A 17,404-nucleotide genomic window follows, 5' to 3' on the forward strand; every position below is an offset into this window, starting at 1 on the left:
ACACACACACACACACACACACACACACACACACACACACACACACACACACACACACACACACACACACACACACACACACACACACACACACACACACACACACACACACACACACACACACACACACACGTTTGTTTTTGTGAAATGTGAGGACATTCCATAGGTGAATTATACCGTACTAACCCTAACCCTAACCCTATCCCCTTACACTGCCCCTGCCCCTAAACCTACCCATCACAGGAGACTGTGCAGTTCACTTTCTGTGAAAAAAAACTTGTTCTGTGTGATTTATAAGCAATTTGAAAAGTGAGGACATGGGGAACGTCCTCATATTTCACCCTCTTTTTGTAATACCTATGTCATACCCATGTCATTATACACATTTGTGTCCTGATATTTCACGAAAACATGCCCATACACACACACACACACACACACACACACACACACACACACACACACACACACACACACACACACACACACACACACACACACACACACACACACACACACACACACACACACACACACACACACACACACACACACACACACACACACACACACACACTCTGTGGGGACTAGGCGTAATGGTTTTTATACTGTACAAACTCTATCCCCTTACACTAACCCTACCCCTAAACCTACCCATCACAAAAAACTTTCTGCATTTTTACATTTTCCAAAAAACTCATCCTGTATTATTTATAAGCTTGTTTCCTCATGGGGAACTCAATTTAGATCCCCACGGTGACACGAGTCCCCATGAGTCAGTGTGCATTCAGGTTGAAGTTCCCACCAGGATAGAAAAACATGAGCACACACACGGTTCCACTATCTTTGTGGGGACTCTCCATAGGCGTAATGGTTTTTATACTGCACAAACTGTATATTCTATCCGCTTAAACTAACCCTACCCCTAAACCTACCCATCACAGAAAACATTCAGCATTTTTACATTTTCAAAAAACACAATTTAGTCTGATTTATGAGCCGTTCTTCTAATGGGGACCAAAAAAAATGTCCCCACAAGGACAAGGATTTCCGGTATTGCCATCTTTGAGGGGACATTTTGCCCTCATAATGTAGGGTTTACCAGGACACACACATATTGAAATTAAAAATATTCTATTTCATTTACAATGTATTTTTGAATAACGTCAAAAATGCTATCTGACAAGGAACAGGACACTAAATATAAATGCAAAGCTCTCCTGCAAAATCTCAGCACACATTGCTCCATACCAGACAACTGAAGCGAGGAGCAAAAAAAATCAAAACAGCACCTCCCCCTATTTCCCCCATCTCCCACACTAAAAGAATAGGGGGGTCTCCTCTCAGCTATTCGCTTACCGTTGGTTTCCCAGGAGACTGTATGAGGCCTCTTGGGCAGCCCTCCGATACCTCAGGATTGGGCCCAGCTGCAGGGAGTTAATAAAATCATCAGTCAGCCATTCAGCCTCACTCTTCACATCCTCTCTGGCCAATTAGTCGCACACCCTATGTGGCTCGACTGCCTTCACAACATGTTTCACGCTCTCGTCAATTTCGTACACACTCATTGCAGACTCAAAATGGAGAATGAGGTACTACTAGACCTTGCCATCTTCTCCAAGTCACAGTATTCAAATGTAAGAGTATTAATAGATCTTTGTTAATCTCAACGGAATGCTTTTGGGATCCGTTTGTATTAAGACAACTGACCGAATTATTGTGTCCAAATATGCTGCTCTGGTCCTCGCAGGTTCATAATCATTTTATGGACTCGCACTGCATGATTGTATCATGATTGATTTTTGCCAGCTCTCACTTCAGAACACGTCTCATATGGCCACGTACTTAAAAGAAATAAGAACTGCTGTTTAAATGTGTGGTGAGGGACCAGCTCATTCGTCAAGGTATAGGTCCACTGACATTCCCATTTCTTTCCATGAGTATACGGCTCCCTGTGCACTGTAAAAATGATTTTTCAAAAATTATTGAAGCATGTTCTCAGTTTTGTACTTAAAAAGTTCATGTTTAATTCAAGGTGTTTTTTTGTCATTTCTAAGTGGAAATGGTTTCTAGATCACGCGTGTCCTGTTTTGGAGGATGCATGACATCATAGTGGCACCATTGCTGATAAGATTATGGAGAGATTTGAGTTGAGGAAGACAGAATAAAAAGGAAGGAAAAGAGACCTATTGCATCTCATGCACAAGTCTGTGGAATGGAGTACCATTTTATCAATTACCAGAAGGTAATAGGTGAGAGCGGGGCACAACCTAACGCGGGGTTAGTTGTAAAACACATGGTTTAACACTTTCCATACATGCCAGGATGACAAAGCTTAGTGTATTTACTAGTTGCCATATCAACATTATTTAGAGAAAAAATTGCATCAAAATAAAAAAAACATTGGAAGATATCACTGAACATTTATTTAACACAGCAAAAGTAAATTTCAAGTTAATTTCTCATCTCTGTTTTTTGTGTTTATTTCAAATTAGACAAATCTGATATTATTGTAATCTTATATCTGTTATTTAAGAGTTGAGATCGTTCTTTAATGCTGATCTAACCAGCAGAAGACAAGAGCCGGGTTTAAATCCCAGTTGTACAGGTTAACACTTCGTTACAATGAGCCCCTATTAGAACTACGCTATTATATTCTATACTTTTATGAATTATATTGAGAAACCATGAGAAAAAGGTTAATAAAGACTAAGGGCCCTATTTTAACGATCTGAAACGCAAGTGTCAAAACGCGAAGCGCAAGTAACTTTGTGGGCGGGTCTCGGCGCTGTTGCTATTTTCCAGGCGGGATAAATGGCTCTTGCGCCCGGCGCAAATCTAAAATGGGTTGGTCTGAAGTAGCTTCATTATTCATAGGTGTGGTTTGGGCGTAACGTGAATAAACCAATCCGAGCGTCATCCAACATTCCCTTTAAAAGCAGGTGCGCAAGTTCCATTATGGATTGCTATTATTATGGCGTATTTACCAGGCGCACGCCAGGAGCGGTTCACAGCCGAGGAGACTGATGTTTTTGTAAGAGCAGTGAAAGACAGAGAAGTGAAGTTGTAATGTTGTACATTATGGTAAAGGTGATTTCACAGTCTTTTTTTTTTTTTTTAGTCTTTCAGTTTTTTCAGTTTTTCAGTCGATTTTTGTTCCTGGTTCTTGACGGACAAACCAATTTGTCAGATGTCCTTATATACATATATGTCTTGCCACTATTGGACAAACAGGTCTTATCCTTAATTATTACAATTAGCCTGAATCATTTGTAAGCTAGATTTATGCCTATTTTTTCACATCTTCGTGGCACACCACAATGATTTCCGTCATCTCATGTGTTAATATTTTTTTAGTGTAACAATTTATGATTTGCAAAAATAACTGTTGCATCTGTGTAGATTACATGAGCAAAGTGTATGCGCGTTGTGCACGCTATACATTATGGTCAAGCATGCGGCCTTAAAATAGCACAATGAACAACGCGCAACGCGCCACTGACTTTAGACTAGGTTTTTTCTGGTCAGTGGCGCAATTGTTTAATGGAACAGCAAAATAGCACCAGGGATTGTTTGCGCCGGAACACGCCTCCTTTTTTGCGCTGACCCGCCCAGGGAGCGCAAGTGCATTCACTAGTTTAGCGACGTGCTTCTGTGGAGGGAAAAGCGCGCTTTGCGCGGGTGCAAAATAGGAATGACACATGCGTCGGTGTACAAAGTCAATTGCGCTGGGTGCAAGATAGGGCCCTAAGAGTCAATGTTCAGAAATTATTATTATTATTTTGAACTGTGCTGTATAATTGTTTTGTCAAACTCAAAAAAAATTTAATGATTAAAAAAAGCCATTATTTTATTTGAAAAAGTTAATAATTGTATTTTATTAAAAATATTTTAGTTTGTCTTGGATAATTTTTGGATTATATCAGGAAACATTTTAAGCTGTCATTTGGTCATGTTACAATGTACTTCACCTATGGCATGTTGTCACACCTCACTTCCATTCTTTTGGGGTAAATCAAGAAAAAAGTATAGGCTACACTGTATTAAAGGTGCACTGTGTAACTTTTCCGTCCACTAGAGGTCGCCTATTAAAAAAAAAGGAGTAGTTTGATGACGCCACGTTTGAGCGCAGAATCTTGGGACATGTGGTCTTCACCTCACAGCCGGTGGAAGAGAATCGGGATAGGACTCGGGCAGAAATCATGTTCATGGATGCGATTATTAACATTACTGTAGTATGAAGCAGAGCAGGACCGAGTGTTGTGGAGCTGAACAAGGCTGCTGGAGCGATTGTAAATATGAAGAGCAGAACATACGCCTCGCGAGCAGCGGGACTGTTATTATGGCATAATCGCAGGCGGGACTTTTATTATGCCACAGTCGCCGGTGCCACTTCTGCTTTTCCGGTCATGAGTATGAGGTAACGCAGCTCTGTTTATCATATTAGATACATCGGAGTGTGTTGAAAATTATGTTGTGACGTTACTCTGTGCGTTCGCTCGGCGGCTGCTATGACACTTGTTGCACCCTTCAGTAAGAGTGAAGCGTTTCTGCAAAATAAAACCGGAAACCGAGGGTAACGCAGATATGACGCAATTTACAGGTGACTTCCTCACACGTCCCGGCTCCTTGGTTAAAATAGCAATTTTCTCTCACGTTACTAATAGTTGGAAACATTTGGGATATTGTAAGTACTCAACTGAACAAAATATTTAACACTGGCCTAGTGGTTTTTGGATATTTTACTGAAGAAATGTTACATAGTGCACCTTTAATGAAACAAAACCACATAATTTTACTAGACGTGTGCAAATAATGTGGGAAAAAATAAGTACTCTGAACCCCAAGTGGATTTACATAAACTGAGAAAGTCAAAAATGTAGGTTGTGCCCCGCTCTCCCCTACAGTAGTTTTCTTCTGAATCTTCATTTCTGTGATTGGTCTGGGAAATACTGAAAATGAGAAAGGAATAGTGTTTCATTCACAAGCTCCTGGGTTTTGTCACAGTACTGCAAAACAGCACTGAAGACCCCTTGTGGCACAAGCTTGCCATCACAGCTGCTAGTCTCACGCGGAATCCTTTTGGCTACTCAGAATTCTTCCTTTTGATAAATGCAGAAGTGACGCAATTACATTTAAATTGTTTCTGGAGGCAACAATTCAGTCAATGTGATTGAGAAACCAAAACAAACATTCCATTATGTTTTCATACTAGCAGCAGAGGAGATAAGTTGTAAAACAGAAAAACCAAATGCAATGTGCTGCATCCATTATCATAATTTGCAACATTATAATAATGTAATATTTTTCCAGAGATGCTATGTTATTGTTGTTGAAAGACAAACAAATGTTTTTAAATGAATAAGATGAGCGTGCAACATTATTTTGGAATCATACAAATCAGTCAAAGAGCCTATAAAGTGAACTACAGAAATAAGGAAATAGGAAAATTATGTGACGCTAAATTGTATGCCACCGTGTGAAAGTTATTATAGAATGCTATTGTAATTTATGTATCTACAATGAACTTTTTTTTATTTTTATCTCTTCACTCTAAAAAAGTTGGGTTGAAAATGGACTAACACAGCAATTGGGTTGTTTTAAGCAAACATTTAACCCAACCACTGTGTTAAAACGACCCATTCACTGGATTAAAACAACCCAATCGCTGGGTTAAAACAACCCATTCACTGGGTTAAAAACCCCCAGCATTTTTTAGAGTGTTCAGTGAATTAATCAATAAAAAGCAAGAATATTTAATGTCCTCTATAATAGGTTCATCAAAAGCTCTTCTCTCTTCTTTTATGGTTAGTGAAGCGACACAGTGAAATAGTAGTTTTTAAAATAATTTTAAGACTAAATGCAGCTTTTAGTTACATGCAAAAGCATTCGAAGCATTCTTTTATGTGACCTTTATGTCTCTTTTGTGTGACGTTGGATCACTGGGCTATAGCTGAGAAGATGACAAGCTCTGTCTCCGCTAGGTTGAGTTGAAGTTGGTGTTCTTTCACTCATGCGGAGACATCTGCCAGGTAAGCAGAGATCCGTGCACTGCGGGGTTGTCCAGCTAGAACGACATGAAGAGCTGCATGTCATCTGTGGCAGTAGAAGAAAGATCCTTGTCTACTTAGTCTCCTTTTAAACTGTGTTTGTAAATCCGACAAGGCAATATTAAATGTTACAGAAATCTGTTAGGTCTATCTAACAGTAGTATTCAAGAAATTGCAGAAATGTAATAAAGCAATCAAATGCAAAATAAAACACTGTCTTCAGTGTATGAAATAATTAGTGAGTGAGTGATTTCCTCTTTGTTGTTCGTTGTGTGATAAACATTAAAGGATTAGTTCACTTCAAAACGAAAATTTCCTGATAATTTACTCCACCCCCCAGGATTTTTCTCCACATAATGGACTTCAATGGCAACCAAAATGTTGATGGTTCAAATCAATGCAGTTTTAAAGTGCTTTGAAGGGCTTCAGAGGCTCTGCGCGATCTCAGACAAGGAATAGGGTCTTATCTAGTGAAACAATCGGTCATTTAAAAAAATAACAAAAACACTTTCTACTTTTTACCCTAAACTGCTCATCTTGCGCTGCTCTGCGGCACGCCAGTGATTACGTAAAGGTCACGCTAGACCTATAACTCTGTGTCAGTCTATGAAAAGGGTCCACAGAGACATCTGATTTTCTCCCAACTGTTTACATTCACTTAAAGGAACACTCCGACTTTTTAGAACTTTAGCTTATTCACCGTATCCCCCAGAGTTAGATAAGTCCATACATACCATTCTCATCTCTGCGTGCCATAACTCTGTCGGACGCATCCACCGCTAGCCTAGCTTAGCACAAAGACTGGAGGTAAACGGCTCCAGCTAGCATATACTGCTCAATAAGTGACTAAATAACGCCAACATTTTCCTATTTACATGTTGTGATGTGTAGTTACATCGTGTACTAAGACAGACGGAAAATGAAAAGTTGCGATTTTCTAGACTGATATGGTTAGAGACATGTGCCAGTATACGGTAATACAATATATCACAATAATGCACTTCAAAATACGTGAATAATTATTTATTACGAATTATTCAGACTTTTAGAATGCATTTTAAAGGGTTAGTTCACCCAAAAATGAAAATTTTGTCATTAATTACTTACCCTCATGTCGTTCGACACCCGTAAGACCTGCGTTCATCTTCGGAACACAAATGAAGATATTTTAGTTGAAATCTGATGGCTCTGAAAGGCCTCCATTGGCACAATACACGGTTCACTCTCAAGACCCATAAAAGGTACTAAAGACGTTACAGTCCATCTCATTACAGTGGTTCTAAAATAACTTTATAAAGTGACGAGAATAGTTTTTGTGCGCAAAAAAACCCTAAATAACGACTTATATCATGATGACCGATTTCAAAACAAGGCATCATGAAGCTTCGAAGCGTTATGAATCAGTGAGTCGATTCAGCAGTTTGAATAGCCAAAGTCACGTAATTTCAGCAGTTTGGCGGTTTGACACGCGATCCGAATCATGATTCGACTCGCTGATTCATAACGCTTTGAAGCTTCATGATGCATTATTTTGAAATCGGTCATCACTACATAAGTCGTTATTTAGGTTTTTTTTGCGCACAAAAACTATTCTCGTCGCTTTATAAAGTTATTGTAGAACCACTGTAGTGAGATGGACTTTGTAACGTCGTCTTTAGTACCTTTTATGGGTCTTGAGAGTGAACCGTGCATTGTACCAATGGAGGCCTTTCTGAGCGATCGGATTTCAACTAAAATATCTTCCTTTGTGTTCCGAAGATGAACGGAGGTCTTACGGGTGTCGAACGGCATGAGGGTAAGTAATTAATGACAGAATTTTCATTTTTGGGTGAACTAACCCTTTAAGAATACTTTACCCATCAACCGTTTAAAATGAACAACACGTCAAAGAGGAACATGCACTGATGTAAACAAATGTGCATAAGCCGCACATGGCGGAACTAGAGAAGGAGACGCACATTCACTCTCTGACAGCAGAGGGCGCTGATGGAACAGCAGAAATGCAGCCGTTTCCCCGGCAATCCTCGTAAACAAAACACGTGCTACTAAACACAGCCATTCAGACTTCTGGGCACTATTTGAGGGGACAGGACAGCCATTTGTAGTTTTGACCGAAACTATAGGGGACGTTATCGAGTGCACAACCAATGTACGATCAATGGCTGAGAACCTATAATGCACTGTGACGGTGGTGGCGAATTCCCGCGTCTTGTCAGAAGATGCCGTCCGCAGCTCAATCATCCATTTTCCAAACCGCTGGTCCAAAGTGGCTACAGCGTTATATCTTTCAAGTATAAATTCCTTTTTAATTGATTATTAAATTGTTTAAGGTTTACACATAGTTTCCATGACAGTGTTTGCATAGCATGTTTGCTAAGTTTTAAATGATTTTTAAACAGCAAGCACAAACTAGCCTATACAAAAGCGGCCTAAGCTCTCTACTTAGCTCTGTTCTTTGGATATTGCTCCTGAGGACTATATAAGTAAAAGCTGCACATATAACAGGTATGGTATCATTTTCTGAGAAAAATACAGATTATATATTCTAGATAAAGGGCAAAGCTACCCAGCAAACATTTGGATGTTTAATGACCATTGAAAAGACGTCCCTCCGACATGTCCCTTCATGGTTGAAAAATAGTTCCAAAATAAAAGTTGAACAGATGTCTTTGATGTTATATGGCCGTGAATTCCACATCTTTTGTAACATGTTCTGTGTTACATATTTTTACAGATTTATGTCGTCCTACCGAGACTATTTTTGGCCAGGGACACAACGTTGCCGTCGGACCAATGTTTGCTGGGTAACTGGAAGTTCAGGATGAAAGTGACCTGTGCAAATGCACAACCTGTTCTGTTTAGGGTTTTCAGACATGTTGTATAAAATTAAAATAATGAATTCACTAAATTAAACTGATAAATAAGCTCAGTCTTATATGGTGACTAGACGTTCTCTTCTCTCTGACCCACTACAGAGATTGGCAAGTGATGAATGCACTAAAAATAGATACCACAGTAAAAATAATCAGAACCCAATGCTCATCTCTCCAGGAGGTTTGTAAATGCTAATACCTAAAAAAAAAGATGTTAAAACATGTGAAAACCACTTTCGGGGCAGTATATTGAGATTTGAGCTAGCAAAGTTATTAATAACAGACACAGATTTTTCTCCTGAAAGCATTCAGTGTCAGGTTGCGTGAGGTCTGAATCATCGACATATGGCAGTTCTCTCAGGTCATGTTGTGTAAACTGTAGCAGCAGGGTGGCACTACAGCTCAGGGCTAAAGCATGATGCTCATGAGAATAACAAGCAAGGATTTCACAGCCAAAATGCTTCTAAATGTAGTCAAACTTCACTAATTCTGTGTCACTGAGAATAAAAATTATGCTTAATGATTGGTTGATTGGCTCTAGTTTTCAAGATATGGTATTTGGTCTTTATACGACCCTTGGCTTGGGAATGTTGGAGGATAAGTAAATCATCAGACTGTCCTCCAAAGCACCTTATTATGACCTTTATTTACGTTATAAAGTCATGCGCACTCTAGCTGGCGTAAAAATTATGACAGTGTCGTGTTACATCTGTCGTCATGAAATGACGTATGACTGTCGTTACCAATCAAAATGCGTGTTCATTTAAATGCAATGTGACTTTTTATCACCATTTGTCATATTTAGCAAAAATCATTTTTTAATAACAACTACACCCACCCCACCCCTAAACCTACCCAGTGATTTATAGTCCATATACACTTTATGAGCACATGCGTTCCCTGGGATTGAACCAACGATTGCATGATCACATGATTACATGATGTTGTATTTGGAAATGCTTTATCAATTGAGCTACGCAAAACCCGACATATGATGCAAATAAAAGGAAACTAAGCATTAAAATGAAAGCGTCCTGTTGCCGTTAGGGGAACAACTTTAGTAAACGCTCCTATGGGTCGTATTCCATGAATTAAAATGAAAGTGTCCTGTTGTAGATAGGGGCAAGCCTTTAGTAAACGTTTCTATGGGTCGTATTACATTAATTCAAATGAAAGTGTCCTGTTGCTGATAGGGGCACAACTTTAGTAAACGCTCCTATGGGTCGTATTCCATGAATTAAAATGAAAGTGTCCTGTTGTAGATAGGGGCACACCTTTAGTAAACGCTCCTATGGGTCTTATTCCATGAATTCAAATGAAAGTGTCCTGTTGTAGATAGGGGCACACCTTTAGTAAACGCTCCTATGGGTCTTATTCCATGAATTCAAATGAAAGTGTCCTGTTGTAGATAGGGGCACACCTCTAGTAAACGCTCCTATGGGTCGTATTCCATGAATTAAAATGAAAGTGTCCTGTTGTAGATAGGGGCACACCATTAGTAAACGCTCCTATGGGTCGTATTTCATTAATTCAAATGAAAGCGTCCTGTTGTCGATAGGGGCGCAACTTTAGTAAACACTCCTATGGGTCGTATTTCAGGGAAGTGACAAACAACCTATATAGGCGTATTGGTTGGAGGATCTTAATTTAAACCAGAAATGACTAAAAGATCCTCTTTGTCTGGATCTATGGATAAATCTGACTGGGTTGGGACAGAATCAGAGATTGCCAGTATGTTTGCACACACAACACAAGGAATTTGTTTTGGTGACAGAAGAAGCTTCCAGTAGACAGATACAATAGTGTAATAAAGATGTGAATAAGACGTATCTAAATAAACAAAACAGATAGATTTGTGTGGACAGGTGTGCTATATACAAATTGAGGGAAGAAACCTTTCTTGTGTCTGGCTGTTCTGGTGCTCTGTAGCGCCGACCAGACGGCAAAAGTTCAAAGAGAAAGTGGCTTGGATGTGAGGGGTTCAGTGTGATTTTCTGAGCCCTTTTTCTCACTCCGGATGTATACAGTTCTTGGAGGGTGGGCAGGGGACCGTCCTCTGTAGTCTTCTGATGTCTGATTTTGTAGCTGAGCCGAACCAGACAGTTGACAGTTGAAGTGCAGAGAATAATGCAGAGACTCAATGATGGCTGAGTGGAACTGCATCAGCAGAGCCTGTGGCAAGTTGAACTTCAGCTGACCAATGACCAACTGCTGGGCTTTTTTCACAATGCAATGTGATTGTCCCACTTTAGGTCCTGAGAGAGGGTAGAGCCCAGGAAACTGATTGGTAAGTGGGGGGAGTGCTGTAGGTTTCTTCTTAAGTTCACTATCATCTCCACTATTTTAAATATTTTAATCTCCAGGTTGTTATTACTGCACCAGACAGCCAGCTGTTCAACCTCCTGCCTATATGCAGACTCATCCCCATTGTGTATGAGGCAGATGATGGTAGTGTTGTCCGCAAATTTCAGGAGTTTGAATGAAGTTCTTTGACTGTGCAGTTGTTTCTGGAGAAGAGCAGTGGGGAGAGCAGACATCCCTGGGGGGCACCAGTGCTGATTGTGCAGGTGTTAGATGTGAATTTCCCCATTCTTACTAGCTGATGCATATTTGTCAGAAAGCTGGTGATCCATGGACAGATAGAGCAGAGAGCTGGGTTGATTTAGTCTAGAGGAGAGCAGGGATGACGGTATTGAAAGCTGAACTGAAGTCCACAAACAGGATCCTCACCCAAGTTCCTAGTTTGTCCAGATGTTGCAGGATATAATGCAGTTCCATGTTGACTGCATCATCCACCCCCTATTTGCTTGATAGGCAAACTGCATGGGGTTCAGCAAGGGTTCTGTGTTGTCCCTCAAATGACTTCATAACAGATCTGTAGTCATCAAGTCCTGCATTTTTATTTGGTGATGGTGGGATGTTTAAAGCAGGAAGGGACTTCACACAGCTCCAGTGATTTTTTAAAGATCTGTGAGAAGATGAAGGCCAGCTGGACAGCACAGGTTTTTAGACAGGCTGGTGAAACACTGTCTGGGCCTGGTGCTTTCTTTGTATTCTGTATCCTGAAGATCTGACACATTTTTGTCCCCATTCCTGTAGGCATTTTCTTTGGCCTAGTGAAGATGTCTGAGTTTCGCTGTGAACCATGGTTGGTTGTTATTGTATGTTAAATGAGTCCTGGTAGGAATGCATATCGTCACAAAATCTGATGTATGATGTGACAGAATCAGTGAGCTCATCCAGTTCGGTGGCAGCAGCCAGTGAACTTCGAAACAGGCTTTTAACTCCCCTCTGCCTCGTTGGTCCGTCTCTTTATAGTCTTTACTTGGCAGATATAAGTTTCTGCCTGTAGGTCAGGAGAAGATGAACCAGACAGTGATAAACCAGATAGAAGACTGTGATCAGACAGTACTTGCTTTTTAATGAATGCAATCTAAAGCTGGTATTGAGTCATACATGCAATATGAATTGCATCATGTTATTCCTAGAAGTTATGGATGATGCAATCATAACGAAGCTTACATCACTGTTGAACAAATTGCTCTATATCAGCTCTAGAAATCGGCAGGGTGCAAAACTCAATTCCTGGAGGGCCACAGCCCGAGGCTGAATCTGAAATCAACTCCTATACGCTTAAATAGGGCACTATTCAAGGGGACAGCCATTTGTAGGTGCCCAAAACCGTGGACGTTTTTGAGTGCACTCATTCTATCCCCCATTGCACCGCATTAACGAGTGTACACACAGCGGCTGTCCGAATATGCTCACTTGTTTTCATTAATTCCTTCAAGTGAACTGTATTAGTGGACTAAAGTAGGGAATAGTGATTCAGGGTTTAGGGGAAGATTTCGGATTCAGCCCTAGTTCCAACCCATACCTGGAGTTTTCAACTAAGCCAGAATGACTTGACAAGCTAGATCAGGTGTGTTTAATGAACTCTGCAGGGCCTGTGGCCCTCCAGGAACTGAGTTTTGCACCCCTGTCACGCAATGTCCTTGCTCTTATTTGTCACTGTTTGATTTTGAAAAGGGACACATTTCTTTTGTACAAGAGACAAGCCAAGAAGCGCAGAGTAGAAACTGAATCTAAACACTTAAAAGCTTTTTGTTTCATAATACATTTGTTTATAACTCTTTTGCTGATTTTTAAAGTGTTACATAAATAGGACAGGTGGCGGGTACTATCTAAATAATAGGCTATACATAAACATAAAATGTAAAATATCTTGGAAACAATAGCCAGTTTTATATCATATTAATATAATTTAATATAAGTTGTTTTAATTGTCTTATTTGAATTCAGCACATCAAAATACACAATAAACCGCACATTTTATTGTGAAGCATATATTTTATATGTGAACCAGAGGACTTCTGAAAAATTGTAGACCAGTGTCATTTTTGTAGCTGATCTACAATGGTTAGGTCAAAGACAAAATGACACAATGATCACATCAACAGGTGTCCATATTGTTGATTACATTTTATACTAACATGTATTTAATTGGCTGTTAAGGGGAAACAATTGAAGGTAGCTCAACATACACTGGTGTTGGATTTATTTTAAAACTATTCTCAATGGGAAATAGATTTTGAAGTAGAAAGAAAGAAATAGTATTTTCTTGTAAAATTAAAAAACTGCAAAGAATATATAATTTTTTCAGTGTAGCTGCACTGTAAAATTTCATCCCCGTAAAATTTACGGTAAAAAACGGCAGCTGTGGTTGCCAGAACTTTACCGTAAAAAATACGGTAGCAACATTTTAGGGTTTATAGATTTAAGTTAAATTTACAGTAAATAACTGTATTTCATTAACTGAAATAATGTTAAATTACCAACATATTGAAATACTAATATATGTTATATACCTTTGATATATACTGACAACCACAAATCACAGTGGCGATAAGAGTCACATGATGAATCAAAGCTCATCACAAGTAGCTTTAAGGAGGACAATACTGTGCACAGTGTCATTCACACAAACACTAAACACCATCATGGTAAAACACATGACATTTTAAAAATGCGATAAACATTAATTTAACAACATTAAATGTAACATAAAACCCTAATGTACATAACTGATTAGAAAAAAAACTAAGAAGAAACATATACTGTATTTCAACAAAAATACATAAAATGTGAAGTGTCATGCAGGGAATTCTGGGAAGGTCAATTTACGGTCAATTTACGACGTGTTCTTTTGCACTTCCAAAAACTAAAAATGGTATTTTACTGTAAAGTTATTCACCGTATTTAGTACGGAAACTTTCTGTTAACCAGTTAACTGGTTTTAACCGTAGCATTTTTACAGTATTTTACCATTAAACTCACAATCATTTTTTACAGTGTGTATTTTACTTTGAAGGTCTAAATGAAATTAAGATTATTATTATAATTTTTTTGCCATGGAAAAAGTAGCCTACTCAAAAGTATCAAAAGTATTTAAGTTGTTTAAGTAAAGTACAGATTCCACATAATAATTAAACATGTTAATATTTAACCTCTGATTCTGTAATGTTTTCACTGGTAAAGACTGCTATTGATTCAAACAAAGAATTTAATCTGAAACAAACTCTAGACTATTAAAGACGGTCAATTAATGCTCAGCCAAGCATGCACTCTCTCTGAAAATAAATAAATTAATTAATAAAACACCTCAAAATAAGGGCCATTGTTTATCATCCTCCCAATGGAAACTGGCTGGCTGACTGTCTATCAGTCTGACAGTCTCCTCCTCAGTCCCCCGACAGTCTCCCTCAGACAGTTTGCTCTAAAAACTTACTTTGAAGTTCGCTCTGAAAATGAATGCGAGAACACTATCGTCTCGCAATAGTGGAACAGTTTGACTGCTACAACCAACATTTCAGGCTGCTAACCTAGTTTAACATTGTTTAGTAATCATTCATTTGAAACATTTCTCACTGAATCAACCAAAGCAACAGTCATATATCTGGCAGAAATAATAACTAACTCTTCAGAACAAACCAGTTGTTAAAATAAAAATGTACTCATAAATGATTATTTGAAAATGTGTTTATTAATAGTAAATGCAATAACTCTTTCAGACTTTATAACATTTAGATTATATATAGTAGGCCTATGGCATTTGAAGGTCAAACATCTCAAACAGAATCATACTTTATCACCATTAAAATACACAAGCAAACAATATATTTATTCAAACATTATAAGTGTGGAAAAAGTACACCACAGCAAGACAAGTAGTGGCTTAATCAAAATTTGATTAAAAGTTTGGTCCATGGCAGCTTATTTTAGCCAAGAACCGCCCACTCAGACAGGAAGAGGCCGGCTGATTGACGTGTAAAGTGACCAATCACAGTTTGTTTTTTTGTGCCCTTTAAGGCTTGGATTATCTGAAATTGATAATATAATAATAGTGATAAAAGACATGTACAGGCTCTGCTCATGACATGCAGAGGGGGAAAAAAACAAGATATTGTGGCCAAGACTCATAATAATTTTTTGCTTGTTTTAGTTAAATCATATCTATGTTGCATTAATTAATTTACCAAATTACTACAACGTGGCCACAATTGAACTGAAACGAGGGAACTCATGAGCACAATGTAACAAAGAAGGAATGAAAACTAAATAAAAACCTAATAATTTGTCCGAACTAATTGTTAATTCCATCTATCCATCCATCCATCATCTTCCGCTTATCCGGGGCCGGGTTGCGGGGGCAACAGTCTAAGCAGAGACGCCCAGACTTCCCTCTCCCTAGCCACTTCCTCCAGCTCTTCCGGGGGAACCCAGAGGCGTTCCCAGGCCAGCCGGGAGACATAAACCCTCCAGCGTGTCCTAGGTCTTCCCCGGGGCCTCCTCCCGGTGGGACGTGCCCAGAACACCTCCCTGGGAAGGCGTCCAGGAGGCATCCGAAATAGATGCCCGAGCCACCTCAGCTGGCTCCTCTCGATGTGGAGGAGCAACGGCTCTACTCCGAGCTCCTCCCGAGTGACCGAGCTTCTCACCCTATCTCTAAGGGAGAGCCCAGCCACCCTGCGGAGAAAGCTCATTTCGGCCGCCTGTATCCGGGATCTTGTCCTTTCGGTTATGACCCACAGCTCATGACCATAGGTGAGAGTAGGAACGTATATTGACCGGTAAATCGAGAGCTTCGCCCTACAGCTCAGCTCCTTCTTCACCACGACAGACCGGTACATCGACCGCATTACGGCAGAAGCTGCACCGATCCGTCTGTCAATCTCCCGTTCCATCCTTCCCTCACTCGTGAACAAGACCCCAAGATACCTGAACTCCTCCACTTGAGGCAGGAACTCTCCACCAACCCGAAGAGGGCAAGCCACCCTTTTCCGACCGAGAACCATGGCCTCGGACTTGGAGGTGCTGATTCTCATCCCAGCCACTTCACACTCGGCTGCAAACCGTCCCAGTGCACGCTGAAGCTCCTGGTCTGAGGAGGCCAACACGACAACATCATCCGCAAAAAGCAGCGACGAAATCGCTCTCGGCAGCAAACCGTCCCAGTGCACTCTCAAGCTCTTGGCTGCGCCTAGAAATTCTGTCCATAAAAATTATTAACAGAACCGGTGACAAAGGGCAGCCCTGCCAGAGTCCAACATGCACTGGGAACAGGTCTGACTTACTGCCGGCAATGCGGACCAAGGTCCTGCTCTGGTCGTATAGGGACCGAACAGCCCTAAGCAGGGGACCCCGGACCCCATACTCCCAGAGCACCCTCCACAGGACGCCACGAGGAACACAGTCGAATGTCTTCTCCAAATCCACAAAACACATGTGGATTGGTTGGGCAAACTCCCATGAACCCTCCAGCACCCTGGAAAGGGTATAGAGCTGGTCCAGTGTTCCACGACCGGGACGAAAACCACACTGTTCCTCCTGAATCCGAGGTTCCACTATCGGCTGAATTCTCCTCTCCAGTACCCTGGCAGTCCCCGGGAAAGTCTAATTGTTAATTCATGGACATGATTTCAATTATTTCTTCCGCATGTCATGTGTGGTGCTCCGTAAAATGAAATCGACCAGACGCACTATTACGACTATTTCCATCTTTCCAAAAAAAAGTATAGTTCTGCTCATGTATACTATATAGTTAACTTGCTACTAATCAAACACTGGTGTTATTAACCTTGAAAACTTTGCCAAATCCAGTGATTAGTTCTTCCTCGTTGTATCAACTCTTAACATGACCAGCCCGGGCTGTTAAAAAAAATCTGTGTGCCTTTATTTCCAAAAGTCGCTAAACACCTGCCAATCAGATCAGAACTAGAGATGTTATTTTTGTGTGCAATATGCATCAGATGGTCAATGAGTGGACTGTGGGTGGTCCATGGGCCTGCTGTCCCAGGCTGAGACTAGGTCCATTGCTGCTTATCCCACTAAGTAATCCCATTGAATTATTTACATAAAGAAGCTGTTTTCATGCTGGATGTCTGTGGGTGCAGATATTCACCCCGGTCAGCAGTGAATGGT

This window comes from Gobio gobio (genome assembly GCF_949357685.1).
Source record: "Gobio gobio genome assembly, chromosome: 6".
Taxonomy (NCBI): domain Eukaryota; kingdom Metazoa; phylum Chordata; class Actinopteri; order Cypriniformes; family Gobionidae; genus Gobio; species Gobio gobio.